General features: G+C 37.9%; 2 long non-coding RNA genes across 2 annotated transcripts in view; one reads left to right on the top strand and one right to left on the bottom strand.

Annotated features, from left to right (window-relative positions):
* Positions 1-10143, bottom strand: part of Gm51856 — a 35789-nt gene extending 25646 nt beyond the window's left edge. Inside the window, exons 1-2 of the long non-coding RNA XR_003949537.1 lie at positions 9926-10143; positions 8746-8792 (exon numbers count right to left, since the gene is read on the bottom strand). This is a non-coding gene — a long non-coding RNA (predicted gene, 51856). The remainder of the gene's footprint in view (positions 1-8745; positions 8793-9925) is intronic.
* 5730522E02Rik (RIKEN cDNA 5730522E02 gene) overlaps positions 1-20768 on the top strand; it is a 593731-nt gene that overhangs the window by 416926 nt on the left and 156037 nt on the right. The gene's annotated exons all lie outside the window — the stretch shown is intronic.

Here is a 20768-nt window from a genome sequence, read left to right as displayed (position 1 = left end):
AAAATAGTCATCAAGACTGTGTGAGAAGACATTCTTTCCAACTCCACAGTAGTTCTGTGCTCCCTGGAATGAGCTTTCAGGGTCTGCCTTGTGCTGTCAGTCATGCATAGGTACCTCAGCCTGGATGCAAACCCTCCACAAAATGAATTCAGAGTAACGTGTACAGGGGCCTTATTCATCTTCTCTGCTCTATCTTCAGAAATCATTCATGTTGTTCTATTAAGTATCACTCTTTCAGAAGCCAAATATATCTCTTTCATTCACCCAACATTTGCACAGGACTCATCACCCATCTCTGTTCCTCGTCTGTCCTGACAACTCTCTTTTTTCCTGCTAAGGATCTCCCTGTTCTTTCTTCACTGTGTTCTTCCTCAGTCTTCCTAAAGCCTTCACCTGCCTGCTCTTGTTCACTTCTTTATTCATCATATTTCAGCCATTTCTGCCTCTTTGCACATTGGTTCAAGGTTTTGTGTTAGGTGCGGTGCTCTATGAATATACTAATTCCTCATACTGCATAGTAATATCTCCTGATCTTCCTTTAGGGTTTTCCATATGGACACCTAAGTTTTTAAATAAAATAAAATTAAATAATGAAATAGAGATCATAACTTACCTACATGCAAATTATGTACATGTAAGGAGTGGAGCCAAGGAAGTATTAAGAAATAAGTATGCACCCAACCAAAGTCACTAGGTACATGTAAAAAAGTCCTTTGCCAAAACCAGTAACTAACAGGGATGAAGATTCTACAACAGGACAAGTGTCACCTAGGGAACTATGAGTCATCAGGCTGGTCATCAGACTGGCCTGCAGGCTGGCCTTCAGAGTGGCCATCAGGCTGGATACCAGGATAGTCATCAGACCAGTCATCAGGCTGGTCCTCAGCATGCTTATCAGACTGGTCATCAGACTGGTCATCAGATTGGCTACCCGGGTGGCCATCAGGCTGGACAGATGTAGGCCTCCCTCAGTTTGTTTTGCATGGTTTTATTCGGAGGCTGGATACGTATAAGAGAAGAAATGACCATTTTCTATGTGAAAATAGTCTCCAAAGAAGATCTGACCAGTAAGATTCAGGCTAAAACCTTTCAGGCTCCTGTTCATTACAGGATCCACAGGCATCAAAAATTCTAATTTCTCATATGAGGCAATTTGGCAGTGGTCATACAGGTGGCATGTATGTCTTTTTGTATCTGTGTGTGTGTGTGTGTGTGTGTGTGTGTGTGTGTGTGTGTGCCTGTATGATGTGTCTATATATGTCTGTGTGTGTACCTGTGTGTGTACCTGTGTGCATCTCTCTGTGTGTCTCTATGTATCTCTGTGTGTTTCTCTCTCTCTCTCTCTCTCTCTCTCTCTCTCTCTCTCTCCTGTGTGTGTGTGTTTGTGTGTGTAGGGCTAAATATTGTCACTACTTTTCACCAGGGTAAATGTTTTCAATAGCTGTTCCACACTTGTGTGTCTTACTTTTCAATTTATAAAAGTCTTTCTTAGTTAAATATTAACTCTTTTACAGACTATTCCCATGTCTTCTCCCAGACAAACTTTTCATCTTGGTCACTCGTCTTCACCACTTCACCCTAAACTCATACTTCTCACAGTTGGGTAACTTTGTGTGAATGACTAATTATTTAGGGCCCTTTTCACCCCACTATATGTCTGGGCCAGGTGGACTCCATGCACAGCCATATCTGCAACTCCAAATTCTGAGCTATCACATCTTCGAATTCATGCAAGAAGGAATTTTTCACTGATCTGTCTCAATGTGAGCATTCTTGATCCACAGAGCTCCATTCAGTCTTGCTAGGTCCATGAAATCCAGGCTACAAAAGCTAGCAGTGATATAGATTAAGAGGTTCCCTGGGTATATCATATAGAAAATTTATCTCAGAAAGAACAGATATAAGTATGCCCTGTTAGTTTAAGTGTTTGTATTTCTGAATGCCAATCTCAGTCCAATGGCAGATCAAATGAAGCAAGATCATTCACTCACCAACTTCAATCTGATTTGTCTTAATACAGCATTTTGCCAGGAAAGTACTGATGGTCCTCTGTGTTGCTGGTATTAGTTAGCCCATCTATTGTTTCTGATTTTAAAAAGTGAAGAAATAAAAAACTATTGATCTTTATTTATTGACTTTCTTGTGATTATAGTTAAAGTTGACACGGATCAATCACAAGAAATTTAAATGGATACTATCACATAACACAACCTGGGATTGTAGATTCAGTCTTAATTTTGTGAATGTTCACATTTTCCTATATGTAGATTTGGTAGAAATCAGGGTTTCCATTGTCTCTGATAACAGAGGTGGCAGAATTGTTACCATTTCCACACATCATTCAGTAGTGTTTCTGTTTTCCTTTGAAGAGCAGAAAAAGGAAGCAGTAATGGCAGTAGAACAGCCATTTTCTAAGTTTATTGACAAGTCTGTGCTTTCCTCCATTCTTCTGAGATTCTAAGTGAAAATAATTTTACACCTAACAAGGTAAAGTTGGATGTATGAAAGATAACCAGACATGATGAAGTAGCTTTCTTCCATTGAGGAGAATGTCATCCCTCAGCATGGAAGGCAGCATCATAGCTCCCATCCTGTTGAACTTGAACAGTACACCTCAGACCTACTCCTCTCCTCCTATCTCTTATACCCACAACCTTTCTGTGTTTCTGTGCAGAGATAAAAAAAAAATTCTCCTAAATGTTACAGAAGGGAAAGTTCCCCATTTCTTCTTTGGGAGTTGACTTGGATCAAACTGCTCAGTAAGTGAAGTTGCTTGGCTAATAAACATCTGGTTCTGTCCTCTACACAAATATAGTTACACTGGTACCCATTCGTGGGATAAATAGGTATCTTTGTGTTTAAGATAGTGGGATTCTCATTATCCTCAATCATCTACAAATTCACCACCAATTCCTCTATATCAAAATTTGCTCCAAATTAATTATTTGTTTCCAAGCAATATCTGATGGCCAACTAGGGGGCTATGTGAGGACTAAACCTCCTTTATACAGTTTGTGTCCAGGAGTGGCCCCACCAAGCACACTGACCCTCTCACCACTGTGCTACTACAATGTTTAAGCTACTCACCTTGGCCAGCCTTTTGGATACAGTGGAATTGGGTATTCACAAATATTATAGGCAAACCTTATATTACTATTGTGCTGCATAAAATATTGCTGTATATGTATATTTTAAAATCTGATTTTACTCATAAATACATGTCAAAGTTAGCAATGCTAACAGGATTAGTGAAAACATATGATCTTGCCTGATTGTACTTCTATGAGATTTAAAGAAGTAACAAAATATTTTGCTGGGGCTTAGAAATAAGATTGTACTATGCATAGGCTTTCTCTTCCCCATTCCCTCCAGAAAATGCAGAACTGATAGAAACCATTCATGCCATTATGTAACATAAAAAAATTGGACTACTTCACACGGAATAAATGTTTCTTTGATTTCTTTTTCTTTTTCAATTGGTTGCCATTAATTTTAAACTTTCTTGGCATTTTCTAAGCAATAAGAAGAGAGAAGTGAGGGGCCTCTGGAGGAGGACTCTGGCTCTTTCTGTAATGTGCTCACAACTAGCTGTCCATTTTAAAACACAGCTTGTCTGCATACAGAGATCACTTCTACTCTTTGCATTCAAAGACAATTGACAATTGGTCCAAATGCAGGAAATAAGGGTCACAGCAATTTCTGTAAGGGGCATAGTTAATGCGATTCTGGCCATTCCTAATGCTGCATGAAAATACCAAGTTTTGTGCAAAAATCAGCTCTGAGTGAGTACCTCTATCCACCAGTAAATAGAACTTCCAATCTCTTTGGAGAGACCTAGAAATCAAGGATGGCTAACTCATTTTTGGAAGGTGGTGTCTCTAAGCCTCTCTGTCAGCCACTTACAACATTTACTTGTGATGCTCATAGCACATTTTCTGAGTCAGGAGTTAAACAGAGGAGAAAGTTCAGAGAAAATCATTCCTTACAAGATAGCAGGTTCTAAAAAAATTATTTTGTTAAAGCCTATTTATTTATTTATTCTGATGGAGATCATTGGTTAGAGATATTTGAAGATTCAAGTAGAAATCACAGGACTTCATGAACTCTTATTAGCTTATTACTTTTATTTAGTTATTTTTCTTGATAGTATATACATGTGGCTGTATTTGCTGTGCATTCAACAAATGTTAATGAATATTGTACTAATTAGGATTAGGTTCAGTTGCTAGTAACAGAAAAAGATATTGGGCAGTGGATTGGAATGAAAAATGCATGTTTATTTATTTGTGACATGAAAATCTGGAAGAACAAAGTCTAGGATTGGCATGATGGTTCTATGTCGTTAAGGTTCCACCAACTTAATACTCTAGCATGCTTCAACCGTAGCCTGCAACCTCACACACTGAAGGGTATGGAAAAAATACAAAGGAGATTCATTCTCTCTCTCTCTCTCTCTCTCTCTCTCTCTCTCTCTCTCTCTCTCTCTCTTTTCCTTTCTCTCTTCCACAATATGTCCCTGTACCACTAGGAGTCTGTTCCATACTATATCATCTTAACTCTATGACATCCTGTTTAAATATTACATTAGTATCAAAAACTAAGAGAACAGAAATTGGGTCTCCTAAAGCATTCTCTTTCATAAACCCTATTCCTGAGCAAGACATAGACCCCACTAAGGGATAAAATGATCCATTTCCTTATTTCTTCAATAAGCACTTTGGAAAGCACTATAGAGACTTCCCTTTTTCCTTGATATCCTTGCTTTAAAATATACCAATGGTTAACTATATCTGTACTCTTTTTACCTTACACCCAAGCCAACAGGGTCCATGCCACCATGAAATTTGTATCATGGACTGTGTATTCAATATTCTGCTTGATCTGTTTCAGTGTAGGTCTAGGATTCCTATCATCAACAGTGAAAGATCATGGTAATTACTTGGTCAAAACACAATCAATTTTATCAGATCGCTGTTACATAGCTCAACCTTGTTGTATTTGTTTATGATATTAGGGTGCATCTATGCTTTAATAGCCTTGGACAGAAACCATTATATTCTCCTTTTGAAGATTCACATTTTAACATCATTCCGTTAATAGTACCAGTGTTTATTCAAAAATTTTATCAACCTTTCTTGTTTCTTCCCTGAGGTGGCTCCTTCCCTCACTTCTTTAACAATACTTTATGGTCAAATCTTTTCCATAAGTAGTTGACACATTCTTGTTCTGTTTTAGGTGAAGTGGAGAATGGTCTTGCTTCTGTGGCAACTCTTGCTCATTAGAATCTGCCTGACTACAATCCCAGGGAAGCTTTGTGTCAGTCTTTGCTTAGCCAGCTCCTGTGCGTAAGTGACATTTTGAAGGGATAACTCTAGAGATGAATTACAGGAGAGACCTCTATCCACCCCACAAACTCTTCTCATCCTTCTTTTTCACCTCAACCTAGTCAAACACAGAAATTTCACTCCTCAACAATTTTTAAAGTTTTAATTAATTTTCAACTTCTACCTCTACTATCAGACCACAAGGCATATGATCTACTCAAAATAATTTCTTCTAATTTGTTCAGACTAAATTTTTTCAACATTTGGCATTCTTTTTTTTTTTAAATTCAAGTCAATGAACAAGGCATAATACAAATGATTTGATATAGTTCCAGGATTAATTAAGAGGAATGCCTAGACTCCTGAGTCACTGGGTCCTGTTTGTTGTTGCCCAACTCAAATGCAACTTGTTCTAATGGTTCTGATTCATTCCTTCTTCACACTTACTTTTTCTGCAGTGACATTGGAGCTCAAGTCTTTATTTTGTAGATAATTAATTGAAATCCAAGAAAAATTGTATAATGAGCTCAGTCATGTGGAAGCTTGGATATGTGGAAGGTGGCAGACTTGGGCGTGAATTTCTTATTTCTTGACCACAGACTCACCCCCCATTCTGATCTATTCTGATGTCACTTCTCTGAGATCTAAACATTAGTAAAAATTCAAGATGGCTAAAAAGTATATAGTTTATAATCAGACTGAAAAATATCTAATACAACTACTTCTCAGAGAAATTTCTGAAACATATCAGTGTTTTCTAACTCTGTTCTCTCTCAGTCTTCATTTTTGACTCATCTTTCTTTGAAATCAGAATTTCTGAGCATCATATACTACCTATTCTAAATAAGCAACTGGTTCTCTCTGTTGGGATTTAGCAGCTGTGCACTATTAAATAAAAAATAGATGCTCTCATGAAACCAAGAACTCTTATTCAAGTGTCCTGAGCCATAGTTTATGGTGTGTGTGTGTGTGTGTGTGTGTGTGTGTGTGTACATTTATATGCATGTATACTTTAGCATGTTTGTAGCACGTGTCCACAGGTTGTGTGTCTGTGCATGTGTGTGTGCATGCAGGTATGTGCATGTATGTGTTCATGTATATGCATGTATACCTGAGCATGTTTTTGGCATGTGGCCACAGGTTTTGTGTGCATGTGTGTGCATGTATATGTACATGTATATGCATGTATACCTGAGCATATTTGTGGCATGTAGCCACAGGTTGAGTGAGTGCGTGTGTGTATGTGAGTGGGTGTGCATGTGTGTGTGTATACACATATATGCATGTATATCTAGACATGTTTGTGGCATGTGGCCACATGGTGTGTGTGTGTGTTTGTGTGTGTGCATGTGTGTATGTGTGTTTATGTACATGTGTGTATATATGAGCATGTTAGTGGCATTGGCCACAGGTTGTGTGTGTGTGTGTGTGTGTGTGTACACATACATGCATGTATACTTGAGCATGTTTGTGTCATGTGCCCACAAGTTGGTGTTCCTCCATTGTTACCCACCTGGTGTTTTGAAACAAAGTCTCTTACTGAACTTGAAGCTCATTGCCTGGATGGGTTGGGGAGCAAGACCACAGGATATGCCTATCTCCACTTCCCCAGAGGTGGAACAATGGGAATGCATTGACACAGAGATTTTTACATAGGAGCTGGAGGCTTTCTTATATTTGAGCCAAGTGTAGTGGGAAATCTCTCATGTCTTTAATCTCAGCACTAGGTAGGAAAAAAAATCAGGTAGATATCTATGAGTTTAGGTCACCCTGATCTATCTACCAAGGCTATACAATGAGATCATATCTCAAAAAGCAACTACAAGGATAGCAGACAATAAGATCAATAAGATCTTTGTGTGGCAAACATTTTTTTGAATGGGCCATCTGTTCTACCTTGATAACCCCATTTTTTTCCCAGTGATTAAGAGTATTTATTAGTCTTCCAGAGGACATGAGTTCAGTTCTCTTACAACCATCCATAACTGCAGTCCCAGCAGAAATGATGCCCACTTCTGAACTCTACCGCACCATATACTCATATGGTATACATATATGTATGCAGAGAATTTTTTACCTACATATAAAAATAAATAACAACAGTGAATAATGTAGAGATACATTTTTCTCAGTAATACTTGAGTTGTTGCATTATTTGATATTCATTTGGTTGTTATAGGAAAATTCTTTTTTTTCTTTCTCTTTTTTTTTAATTTGATATTTTCTTCATTTACATTTCAAATACTATTCCCTTTTCTAGTTTCCTCTCTGAAAGTCCCCTATACCCTCCCCCTTCCCTGCTTCCCAAACCACCCAACTCCCGCTTCCTGGCTTTGGCAGTCCCCTGTACCGGGGCATATGATCTTCATAAGACCAAGGGCTTCTCCTCCCATTGATGGCCAACTAGGCCATCCTCAGCTTCATATGCAGCTAGAGACACAAGGGCCCCCAATGAAGGAGCTAGAGAAAGTACCCAAGTAGCTGAAGGGGTCTGCAACCCTATAGGAGGAACAACAATATGAACTAACCAGTACCCCCAGAGTTCGTATCTCTAGCTACATAGATAACCTCATTTTTAAGAGACTTTTCCCCTTTCTCTTTATATGCTTGACTCGGCTAATAGAGATCTGTGACATGTGACTGTGCATGCTTGCCCCTACTCTAAACTTCTCCAATCTAAAAGCGATATGTATATTTTCTACATTGGACAATTCTCAAATGAAAGACTGACACGATTCTGGGATTGATCTTGTTTCAAACATAAAATTCAAAAGCATCACAGCAGCACAGCTGCACTCTGCCTTCCCCCCCTTCTCTTCTCTTCTTCTTTTCACATTTAATGCAGTAGCCTCGGCTCATGGTTTGTTTGCACATTTCCTAAGACATTTATTATTTATTTTTAGATTGTGTGTGTGTGTGTGTGTGTGTGTGTGTGTGTGTGTGTGTGAAATGTGCCCATAAATTCAGGGACACACAGAAGCCACAAGAATGGGATTGCTCTGGAGTTGAAGTCACATGCATTTGTGAGCTGCTTGACATGGGTACTGGGAACCAAACTCAAATCCTCTACAAGAGCGGCAAGTGAGTTTAACCATTGAGCCACTGATCTAACTCAGATTTAGTTGTTGTGCTTTGTTTTATCTGTCTGTCTGTCTGTCTGTATGACTGACTGACTGTTTGTTTAATCATTGTTTATGTTTCCATCAAGGGTCACAGCTAACCATATCCACAGCTAACCATATCCACTGAGGCTTCTGAAGAATGCTGACTTATCTTGTGAGAGTTTTACCTCACACAAGGGAGAAATTAGTTGATAAGATCTACCTTGTTCAGATTTATTGCTTTAGCATATTTCATACTAAAAATATTTTTTTACCATCTGCCAAGATTAGCACTCTAGTGGTGTAATAAATTTACTCACCCTGTTTCTTTGATGTAGTTTGGAACCAACTTTATGCTTTATTCAGCCTAATTGAAAAGAAGATAAGATAAATGAGCCACTTTGAGTTTCCCCTCAGATGTACCATTGCTCACTACTTCAACAGAGGATGAACACATCTAACTTCAATCTTAGTGTTTCAGTAAAATAAAAGTTCCCAAGGCAAAAATTCAGCATTAGCTGTGTCACCATCCAACAGCCTTTTGTAGAAAATATTTAATAGTACTGTGACCTCAAATAATATACTGTTTTCCATTAAAATGCAAAGCTGGTACCTGTTCTTCCAATAGATGCCACAGAATGATATACTATGGAGTGATAATATAGTGCTTAATATTTGCACTAAGGCTAAAACCAAAGGCCAAAGTTAGAATTTGCTACATTTTTGCTTTTCTGTAAATGTTTGATTTTCATCTTTTCTTTGGTCTTCTACCTGGTTTCTGTTACTTCTTTCTCTTCACTGTTTAAAGAAATCTATTATGTGTTAGATAGCTGAAGGTCAGTCCTACATAGCTCCCTCCATCTTTGATCCTGGACTTGGCCATGGGACTTTTTTTGCCTGAGATTTCAACACTTAAGTATGCACAAGCAAGGAGTTAAAAGTCTTTGTAAATTGGGACCTGGCTTCAACCATAAACTGAACCAGGAAGACACTAATGGAGATGCCAAACCAGACAGTGAAAATCCTACCAGGCCTCAAGTCTACACAAAAAACTATAGACAATTGAACAAACCTGGGAGCAGGAGAGGTGAACCTTCCCAGGGAAAAGCATATCAATTTGTTTTTCACTACCAAAAGTCAGCCCTAAAAGCATAAATACAAATGACATTGTATGTGCTCATGAGGTTATATTCAGTAATATATATATATATATATATATATATATATATATATATATATACACTATTTAGTATATATATGTATATTTATATATGCAATAACAGTTGATAAGAAAGAGGTTGTTCATTTGAAGGAGGTTTGTATGAGAGGGTTTGGAGGGAGGGAAGAGATGGTGGAAATATTGTAATTAAAATACAATTAAAATTGAGGAGCATGGGCTTGCCTGCTGGTGACAAGTGGCTGAGTTGACACCAACTGCTGGACAGGTAAGAGGGGTCATCTTTGATCACAGAATCCTTCTTGAAACACCAGGTGACTTACTTTACTGAAAATCCATGGTGACCTTGGGTGAGTTCTCTAATTAAGTTCCATCACAATTGTTTACCTGTAGAGTAACACATTTATAAGTAAAGCTATGCACCTTAGAATTTAAAACATAAACGTGAAAATATTCATAAAATTGTAAATTGTTTTACAGTTTCTCATAGAACTGATAGAGATGCATAAAAGCTTCTCTACAATCAACAGACACAGAACTTTATGGTTAAGATGAAAACAGAGAATGTCAGAAATGTGTCCACATGGATGTTGAGACATGCAGTAGAAGACATAAAGAAGAAAAACATGGCAATCAAACACACTGGTAATATTTACAAGTATTGTTTGCCTCAGATTTCTTAACCTTAAAATTGATATGGATGAGCCTAGTTCATAAGAACTAAATAATCCATATAAAGCACTCAAGACAGGATTGACACACAAAAAGAGTAAAGAGTCTAGTTCATCTAAGTTGTTATCATCTTGTGCTAGCTGAGTATCAGCATATGATTATCCAAGCTGGAGAAGAGTGTCTCAGCCATGTTAGTTCCCCTAAAGTTAAGACAGGATGATCAAATGAGTAGAGAGTCTCTAGATTGGTTCACTAGGCAAGAACATGCTGTGCTCAGCTACAGTGAACTCACTACAAGTCAGGACAGGCCCTTTTCATACCCTTCACAGGAATGTTGAGTTTGAGTCTGACTAACAATTCTGTTAGATTATTGGTTTTGAGAGAAATTGCTTAGTGCCCAAATTTATTCTTTGAATTCTATATGAGAAAAGAAAACATCTAAATGGTACGTACATGTATCTGATGCTATTCTCCCATGCCTAGCAAACTTCCCAATAAAAGAACTATCAAGAACTATCAAGAAATGAATGTGTTATGTCAATTTGTTGAAAATAAATTAAAAAAAAAAAGATTAAACTATCTTCTGCTTCTGTTGACAACCTGGTGATGGTGGAAGTCTATACCTGAGATACCCTCTAAGCTAAGCATAGGGAAGGTTAAATGGAGGTGTCCCCTACATGTAACTAGACATGATACCTTTAGTTACCCTAAAGTGTAACTTGAATAGTCCACTATGAATTGGAATCAAAGCTATGAATCTCATGTTTACAAGAGGAAAATTTTCCTTGATCCTGACTGAAATGCAACCACTGTGCTTGGAAATACATCCTCCACACTCTATAGTCCTTTCTTCCCTCTTCTGTGTGAGTGGAAGGGAGTCGCAGACAGAACAAATGGGAGAGAGAGATTTGTATCCCAGAGTTCTATCTTTTGGTACAGCACTACCCATTTTACCAGGTGAAGTCATTAGTCTTTCTTTGTCTAGTCCTCAATTTGGGAAACCCTTTTAGTAGGAAGATGGGAAATTAAGCACTTTCATTTGGTTATAAAAGCAGCAGTTTCTGGTGGTTGAGAGTCTGGCCTTGGGTTCTGTAAAGACTTGGTTCCAGTCCACAAAGTATTTTCTAAAACTATGTCATTGTGTGAGTTAGTATCTTTGGGTTTCAGACTCACATATGTTAAATATGGTTAATAATAATCACATCAAAGGGAGGTTTGCATGATTAAATTATTTTATATGCAATGTAGACTCTATATAAAGAATGCTGGAAAATCATGAGATAGTCATTTCATTTACCGAAGGATGCTAGGCTATCTTGTGAAATTGTATGGAAAGACCTATCCTTCCTACTCATGGGCAACTGGCATAAAATAACTGATCAAGACAAGATTCATAGATCATACATCAACATGGATCTTGCTGAATGCTAAGCTCAAACATGTGAGCACAGACACAATCCCTATACCAACCCAATCTCACCTAGCAACAAGCTGCACCTATGTTTTCAATATGTAGCTGCTTAAAAGTGAAACGTTCAGGAATATTTGGATTCGTTGTGGCATATTGTCATTAGGAAAGACAGAAGCAAAGACTCTCCCAGCCTGATCTCTTTTCAAATGTGTGCAGTCCAGCATGGTAAACACCTGCCACATGTAACTCGGTCTGTGCTCTAAATGTGACTAATATGAACTGAAACAGTGCAGAAGTATAACATAGACACCTGTTTAGGGTGTCTTAGAATGAAAAATAAGTATAAAATATTATTACTTTTGTATTGTCTGTATAAATGATACCATTTGGGATTTATTAAGTGACATGAGAAATTAAAAGTCATTTTACCCTTAAGGATTTTTTTCAATATGGTCAAAAGAAAATTGTAATTTATCCATGAGTTCACATATGTGGCTCAAATTATGCTTCTAATGAATGGCATTGTTGCAAACAATGCATATTAAGCATAGGGGTATAAAGTTCATTGCTCAATGTAGCTAAGCTCTATCAAAATACAGATATGCTCCCAGGGCTCCTGGCCTGATCTTTCAGCATGCAATGTCCCCAATACCACAATTCTTTTGTTTGTGACTTCCTATGGAGTAGAAATTGGATCCCCTGAAAATGGGCGTCTTCGGAAAGCTTTGCCCGTTCCTTTCCTGTCCAGCCACATTGTGTTTCTCCTTGCTGCACTGCCCTGGATACTGCGCTGGTATCTGCTCTCTGTGTTGGTTACAGGAATTGGTATTGTATCTAAAATGATTGCTGTTATTAACAGGTTAAGCTGCTGGGATGTTAAAATAAAGGCTGCCCAGCTTTAGTGCGTTTTGTTGTAATCATCTCCCAGATGCCTTGTTGGAAATCAATTCAAGTTCAAAACTGGCTGGAATTAGGAGGTCAAGGCTTTGGCAGACTAAATATTTTATCTTCTGCTCATGTCTGAAGCTTTTAAAGATGTGGGCTGGGGGTTCTTTCTCATACCCCATCTGTACAAAGATGATTGGCTTTGCCATCTTGCTCAGGTTAGGACAAGGTTAAAATCAATTATAATCAATTATTAAGAGTCTTCTGTGGCCACATTGCTTAAAAGGGGATTTTAAAAGTTTCTCAGTTCTGAAACATGCATATCTTAGTTGCTGCTGGATATGTTGTTGTTCTGGAATGCCAAATATAGATGTTATCAGCTTCAGAAGTAAATTCATAGAATTTCTCTCTCCTATTTCCTTGATGCTTAGGTTTCAGGACAATGGGAAAAAAATCCTCCCAAAAGCTAAGATAACCATCACTGCTGCACTGAGCTGAAAAATCTTGTTACCTTCTCATATGTGTTAGAAGACTAGAGCTATTTATAATTTAGTCACATTGTCAAATTATTTCCCAGGAATTTGTCGCAACGCTTTCTGTGTTTCTTATGAGCTTGCTCACAGTGTACGGGTGCATATGTGACTGTTCTGAGTCTTGTCAGCCGAAAGCATCACTGAGCTTGAATTCCACAGTAATTTTGATACAACCTAGATCCAGCCCTCAGTTTTATGATTTGAAACAGAGACCTGAAGAATTTAAATGACTTTTCCAAATTTTCGCCCATCTTCAGGGAGAATTGGACCAGCTTCTTCCAAAAACAACAACAACAACAACAACAAAAACAAAACAAAACAAAACAAAAAACAAAAAACATGGCCTCTATTTAACCAAATGAATTTTTTGTCTTTTGTAAAACTTTCTTATTCATAATACTGAGAAGAAAAGCTACTTAGCCAAAGTGGGTGTCACTGAACCTTGGACCAGGATATGCATTCAGTAAAGAGAATATAATTACAAAATGTTCTCAAAAGGTCGCTTAGCTTTATTCATCACCTCAATTCCATGAATGAAAATGTCTAAGATTTTCAGGTTTCCTCCAGACCCAATATGTTCAAGTTCAAAATGTTGCCAGGAAAATATCCTATTTTACTTTTTGTCTGTGGAGAAAGAAAGCTCTAGCAAATTTAGTTGGAATTTCTCCATAGTCATGTCCACTGGTGGGAGTATCTACTGCCTATTGCCTAAGAAAAAGCAACCACTAACAAACAATCTAATCCATGTTTACCTTCTCCTTATAATGTCCCCAGAAAGTCTCTAGTCTTCCTTTGAGGAAAGGGAACCCATTCATTCTGTGGGCCAGGCTTTTGAATTGTAGAACGTGCTCACCTCACATCAACAAAATGAAAGCCCTTTATACTGATTATTTACTGTCTGCCAGCTCGTGTTGACTATAAAACTCGGGTGTGGGATATGTAAAGAACTTTATAAAGTGAAATCTCACAAGATTACAGATGGAGTGATTACATACAACATACAAATCAACACAATATAAACTCAGGTTTAACCCAGACAGGACTGGCTTTGTTTCTGCTTGGCCACGAATATGTTACTTGACTTCTCATGCTTCCTATAAAAGTAGCATTAATGCTTATCCTTGGAGTACTTTAAATGAGAATATGTTTGTAAAACTCTTAACTGCCATCTTGGTGTAGGGAAAGCTCTCAATCTATTCTGCTTGTCATAGTGATGACAGTTGCAGTTATAATAGGAACAGCAGTAACAATGTGTAGCATGTGTCTTCCAGTTTCTAACAGTACTTAAACTTCTTAAGGATCTATCTTCACATATATGGGATAAAAGTTGTTTCATATTTAAATTTTGTTCAGGTCAAAAGTTTCACATGAATTTTCACTGGTTTATTTCCTAGGCACACAATGGAGATGACTGATCCCGTCAGACCTTTCTATATTGAAAGGCCACATTGTTTAGGTAGCTCATTGGTTCAGGTAAAAGGAAAGTAATCACTGCTTGTTTGAGGAAGACCTGACTCAGATATTCCAAGAGCTCACTGATTAGAATTATTACTCTTTCTATATTTAAATTATCTGTTGAAAGTTATGTGATAATATGCTTTCAAGGACATTTGATTTTGAAAAGCAACATCATGCTATAGCTAAAATATCTGTCAGTGTAGAACGTGGTAGACTGACTTTTGCCACTTACTAGCCTAACTTTTAACAGAACCCCTGATTCATTATCTGTAAGACAGAGACAAGTACATACTTTCAAATATTATTTGGGGTTTTAAAATTTACATGGTACAAGTATAGCTGATTGCTATACCTAGTACATTTAGAAACTATTATGTCCATATTTTATTTATCCACTCAAATTATGGCATTTATTTCAGGGCAGTTAATAAGTATTTAAATTATACTCATATTGCCAGTCCACAGGTATTGATTACTTGATGTCTTTATGTGCCCAAAACTATGCTACATGTGTATATATGGCTTTTTGAGCAGAGAGGCATCTTTAAAGAATGATTGGTAGAGCACCAGAAAGGGCAGTATTGAGTAGGAGAAAAGAGTTAAACTCCATTAAATTTTGTGACCGACTCATAGTTTATTGATTTCTATTGGGCTTGGTAGCTTTGGCTACTGTCATTGTAGCAACAAGATGATTCCACATCTCCAAGCTGTATTGGAGTTGATGACACCTTTGTTGTTGGTTACATTACTGGTCCATTTAGCCACTTCAACTACCATGAATTGTCTGAAGATCCTACTGTGTAACTTCCCAGCTAAGGGAAGAACCTGAAAATCTCCACCTGCTTGAGTGTTGACATGGAAACAGGAAAAGCAGCTCCAGAAAACAGCCCTCCATTCTCACAGGTGCCTTTCATTGTCTTGATGTCTACCTCCCTTGCCTGAGGATAGAGTCATAATTGGTTTTGCATCTAATAGGAGGAACACTGAGCATTTGCAGTATGCTTGATACCTGGTGCCAAATAGAAGCTTGCAAACAGCATCTGGGTATGGGAACCGCAAGTATTTTGGAAGAGTGGGTATCATGGAGGTCCCTGATTTCCTTTACCTCTGTGAAAGGAACACCCTATGCTTTAAATAATGACTCATGTAGCACACACCATATTCAGAGTAAACACAGAGATGAACACTTCTATTTATTCTGTACAATGAAAATAGAAATCTGGAAACAGAATCTGCTTCTCATTTAAGTGTATTTTTCTAATTATTTAGATGTAGAGAGGCATCGAGCCAGGTTTCAATCATCAACAAATGTCTTAAGCCACATAAACAAAACCTCTTTGCTAAAGCCACTGGTTCTAACAGTTAGAATCTTGGATTAAAGACCTTAACATTGACTTTTAACACAAAGTTGTTGTAAAGCCTGGGTCATGAAAAAAGACACCTTTTCCCCCCTTTTAAAGCAAGTTTGAAAGTATAGGGAAATACTGCTGGAAATATATTTCAGGAGACCTAGAAACATCATGTAATTGACTTCGGGTTCATTCACCTTCTTTCTGGAAATTAAATCCTGGAATTGGGACTTCTGCTGCTTTTTTTAACAGAGAAGCATGAAGACACTGGTCCTTCAGATGACTTGACTGGATTTCTTCTTAGGAGTTTGTGGGAGAAGCAATATCTCAAATATCAGTCTTTATAATTACAGCTTCCTCAATTTCACAATTTGTAAAGCAGACTACAATAAAGAAAACTAGTTCCTCAGACCTGGAAGCCATTCAAAATTACACACAGAAAAGATAACCCTTAATGTAACAGAGAAGATAATTAGACAGTTTACCAGAAAAGGATATGAGAACCTACTAACCTTCTTAGGAGCTACTTATGGCATGAGTCTGTGTTGAAGATCTGTGTCTTCTGTATTACCTGCTCTGCACAAAATGTTCCAGAACCAAGAGGAAGATAGAGTCTGGAAGCTCAATGCAGAATATTTGTCTATAAGGCAAGAGTGGGAGTGAAGATCAGAGACCATTGGTTCATGTTGGTATAGAAGGATGTTTGCAGGCCATGTTGAAAACAATGGTGTCCCTACTTCCAAAGACCTGTCCAGGCATCTGCTATCCTATTCTTTGGTTTATTCCCTCTACCTCATTCTTAGATGTTACCCTGCCCAGATCATATCAGATAATCAGATAAATTCATCTCTTGGTATTGCAGTAAATCTCCAACCCAAATAAACCTGGGCAATGAAAACACAACTCAATATGAATACATGCTGTGCCCCTAGATTGGGCAATTCTACCATTACACTACCCTCTTACCCATATGAGAGACCCCTTATGACTTGCGGTTTCTACAGGCCTGGTGCTTCTGCTCTACTTTTCTTCTTCCTCCTGTTTCTCCCCAGTCATCCTTTCTCTCCCAAAACCTTCAGCCCCACCTTCCCCTCTTTCTCTACCCAATCACTGGTTCTAGCCTTTATTTTATAAATTAAGGTGGGAAGAAGGTTTACAGGAAATCACCTGAGTGCTGACTCATTCCTAGTTCCAAGCTCCTCACAAGAGAACAGAATTAACATCAAATACAATTAGCCCCAGGGCTATCTACAGCACTTCCCCTTTCTGTCCAATTAAAAGACTATTTTATCTCACATATAATTGGACACAACTACTACTATTTTGTGACTTATAAAGTACAAGAGACCTAACACCCAGCCCATCATCTTTGTTAATTAAATAGAACTTCTGTCATCTATACTTACTTAAAAGACTATAGTTCTGCACCTGGCTATGCCTTGGCTTTAGACTGAATGCCATCTGAAAACCATCCTCTCAAATCTGTTTCTCTCAATGTAAAAAGCCTGGGTTGGCTAGGAGACTATGTACTTTTTCAACCCCATCAGAAATCCAAGACTGACTGATATTAACTGAAAATATATAGGAAGCCTAATACAGCTTCCAAAACTTAGCCAATTTATAGATACTGCTGATCACTTGGACAGTCCCTTTCTTCAACATGTTGGAAAATTTGTCTTCAGCCTACTGGCCAGGGTCATCTGACAGACTTAGAGAAACAGGAATATTAAGGACTAGCCTACTCTGTCTCGGCAGAATCAAGCTGTCCTAAACTGTATTGTGTCCTTTCTTTGGACAGTATTATGTCTGTAGATAAATTGAGGCAATTCTTGGCTAGTGACTATTTTGCCACAACTGGAGTAACTCAAAGATGCTCAGTTTCTTCTTTGAATCCAAAATAAGGAAAGTTGTCAGGAGCATACTAGTCTCAACAAGTGAATAAATAACATTAAACATCATATTATGTGGACTTCTGAAATTTTTGAAAACCAACTATCTATGTGAAGTAATATGGACAGTTCTCTGTTACCTACTCTCAGCCATTTCTAATTAAAATAACTGAGGACACCCTAACAATAAACTCAGAGCCATGCATTTCTTATTTGGCCCTTAACTCACAGGCTTAAATATCTCAGATCTGTTTATAATAGCAGCTATAGAAGGACTATGTCTAAGAACTGCATGTCAAAATTTTTAGTGTCAATAGAAGAGTTTTATACCAATGAAAACCTTTGATTTTGCATCAAATTATGTACCATTTAAGAAATTATGACTTCAGCTTAGTAACAATTAAAGAGATTTCTACCAAATGATATTATGGCTATGCAATTAATTCTAGATATTCCTCCCTGTTCCAATTATGATCATTTTTACATTCCCTAGAAAGACAACCTATAATAACCAACCCCAGCACCAAAGCCTAGGGAACTGGGATGACAACTCTTCATAACTTCTTCAAGCTGAATATGTGTGTTGAGGTGTTTTTGAAGGGAGGGGGAAAGGTAGGGAAAATGGGGAGTTGTTGGGCCTTAAGAAGGCCACACCAATGATTGTATTAGTCTCTGATATCTGTGTCCTGACAGGATCCAGATGAAAAACCAAGACATCGGGAGTTCAGGCAGGTCAGTTCAGCATGTCTGACAATGAAATTCATCAAGGCTGTATATTCTGTAATATATAAATCTCAAAACAAAATTTAATATCATCAAGATAACCTTTTTGTTTGATTCTCTGGAATCTAGTCCTTCAGGGGGTCTCCCTCAATCAAATCTGATCCATAGAACTCTGGAAGGTATAAATACATTAATCACCTTTTCCAAAAACACAAAGACAAAACCTTTTCCCCAAATCAGCTTATACTTCAACTGTTAACCAGGAAAACCTGTAGTTTGCCCTCTGTCCCAGAGGAACAATAAAACAACCACAATACTCAAAATCACATTTTAGCCTATATAGGCCTTTCTAATTTATCATGTCAGGATATTAACACAAAATTCCCATGGAGTCCATGTTAGAGAATATTAGTCTCCTGCACACTTTATTATACCATCTTTAAAACAATTGATTCACACTTCCATCTATACCTGCTTATAAAAGGCAGCTTGTCAAACCAGGATTTAAACCCAAAATTCCCATGGAGCCCACATTAGACAGAATATGAGTATCCTGTAAGACTTATTAGAGCAATTTATCTTTATACCATCTTTAAAGCAATTAATTCAAACTTCCACTAATATCTGCCTATAGGAAGCAGATAGTTTTTAATTGTTAAGCTCTCTGCTTAGAGCAGCCATCCTGTTATACCATCTATCTGTTGTGCTCTCTACCTGGAGCCACAGACTTCTTTTAATTAATACCTGTTCATAGCAGGCGATTATCACTGCTCTCTCTACTTGGAGTCAGTGACTAATATTCCCTATCTAGTTCTGAAACACAGGTGAAATTTCCCATCTTTAAGTATCAAAAGGTTATATTTCTCTCTTTATATCAATGAATTTTATGGCACAGGGTGCTTTGTACCTTTGTCTCCTGATTCTTTATTCTCAGGGAGGAGCTGAGTGAAGAAAGACAATCGTTGTCTGTGTCCCTGTTTGGGGGTGGGGGAGCAGAGTGGGGAGCGAAGGATACAGGGAAGTGAACACAGAAAGGCTTTCTTAGGTGTAGATGCCTCTCTGCCATTCTCTGTAGGCCCCTCAAACCCAGTCAGCTTTGACTCCTTACTGATGCAGCCCCATTCAAGGGTTGGGAGCTGGGGGCAGTGAATTTTTATCTAAGGTTAGTTGAGTTCAAATCAATTTGTTGTGGTAAATCTCCAACCCAAATAAGCCTGGGCAATGAAAACACAACTCAATTAATATGAATACATGCTGTGCGCATAGGTTGGGCATATCTACCACTACACTGCCCTCTTCCCCATATGAAAGACCCCTTATAACTTGTGGTTTCTCCAGGCCAGGTACTTCTGCTCCACTTTTCTTCTTCCTCCTGTTCCTCCCAAGTCATTCTCATTCTCTCTCTCTCTCTCTCTCTCTCTCTCTCTCTCTCTCTCTCTCTCTCTCTCTCTCTCCCCCCCCCTCTCTCTCTCTCCCAAAACCTTCAGCTCCACCTTCCCCTCTTTCTCTGTCCAATCACTGGCTCTAACCTTTCTTTTATAAATTAAGGTGGGAAGCAGGTTTACAGGAAATCACCTGAGTGCTGACTCATTCCTTGTTCACAACCACTCACAGGAGAACAGAATTAACATTAAGTACAGTTAGCCCAAATCCACCCCCCACCCCCCACCCCCAGAACATCTTGCCTCACAGTTTTCATTAGATCAGAAATCTTAGGGCTTGAGAAAAATTGAACTATGTGTTGTTTTCAAAATTTATATTTATAAATATGAAATTAAAACTTTTAAACAACCCACCAAACTGTCTACTCCTATGTCTCTTGCTCTCCCTGACTCTTTCCGGCACATAGCCTCCTCCCTAGCCCATGCCACCCACTTCAGTCTTACTTTACCAGCTTTCTAATTTACCACACACATAACCCTCTCTGATATATAACTGAATTAAAGCCAAGAGTTTATAGTTTAATTTTTTAATGATTTATAACCTGTCTATTTTCAGAAAAAAAAATTTGAGACCAGAAGAATAAATGATAGTGGAATTGACATGGGCATTTCTAATCTGTATTTGGTGCATATTCTTTTAGGCTGCACACATTTCCATAACACTGAACAAAATCATATTATGATTTTGTTGTTGTTGTTGTTGTTTTATTATTCTTTTGTTTTTTTGTCCAGGGTAGAATTCACAAAATTGCAGAAAGTAAAAAAAAGAAGGAATTCATCATTATCTACAATATCACCAGTGAC

Source organism: Mus musculus, chromosome 11 (assembly GCF_000001635.26).
Source record: "Mus musculus strain C57BL/6J chromosome 11, GRCm38.p6 C57BL/6J".
Lineage (NCBI taxonomy): Eukaryota > Metazoa > Chordata > Mammalia > Rodentia > Muridae > Mus > Mus musculus.
Note: the sequence above shows the minus strand (reverse complement) of the source record. Positions and strands in the feature narration are given on the sequence as shown.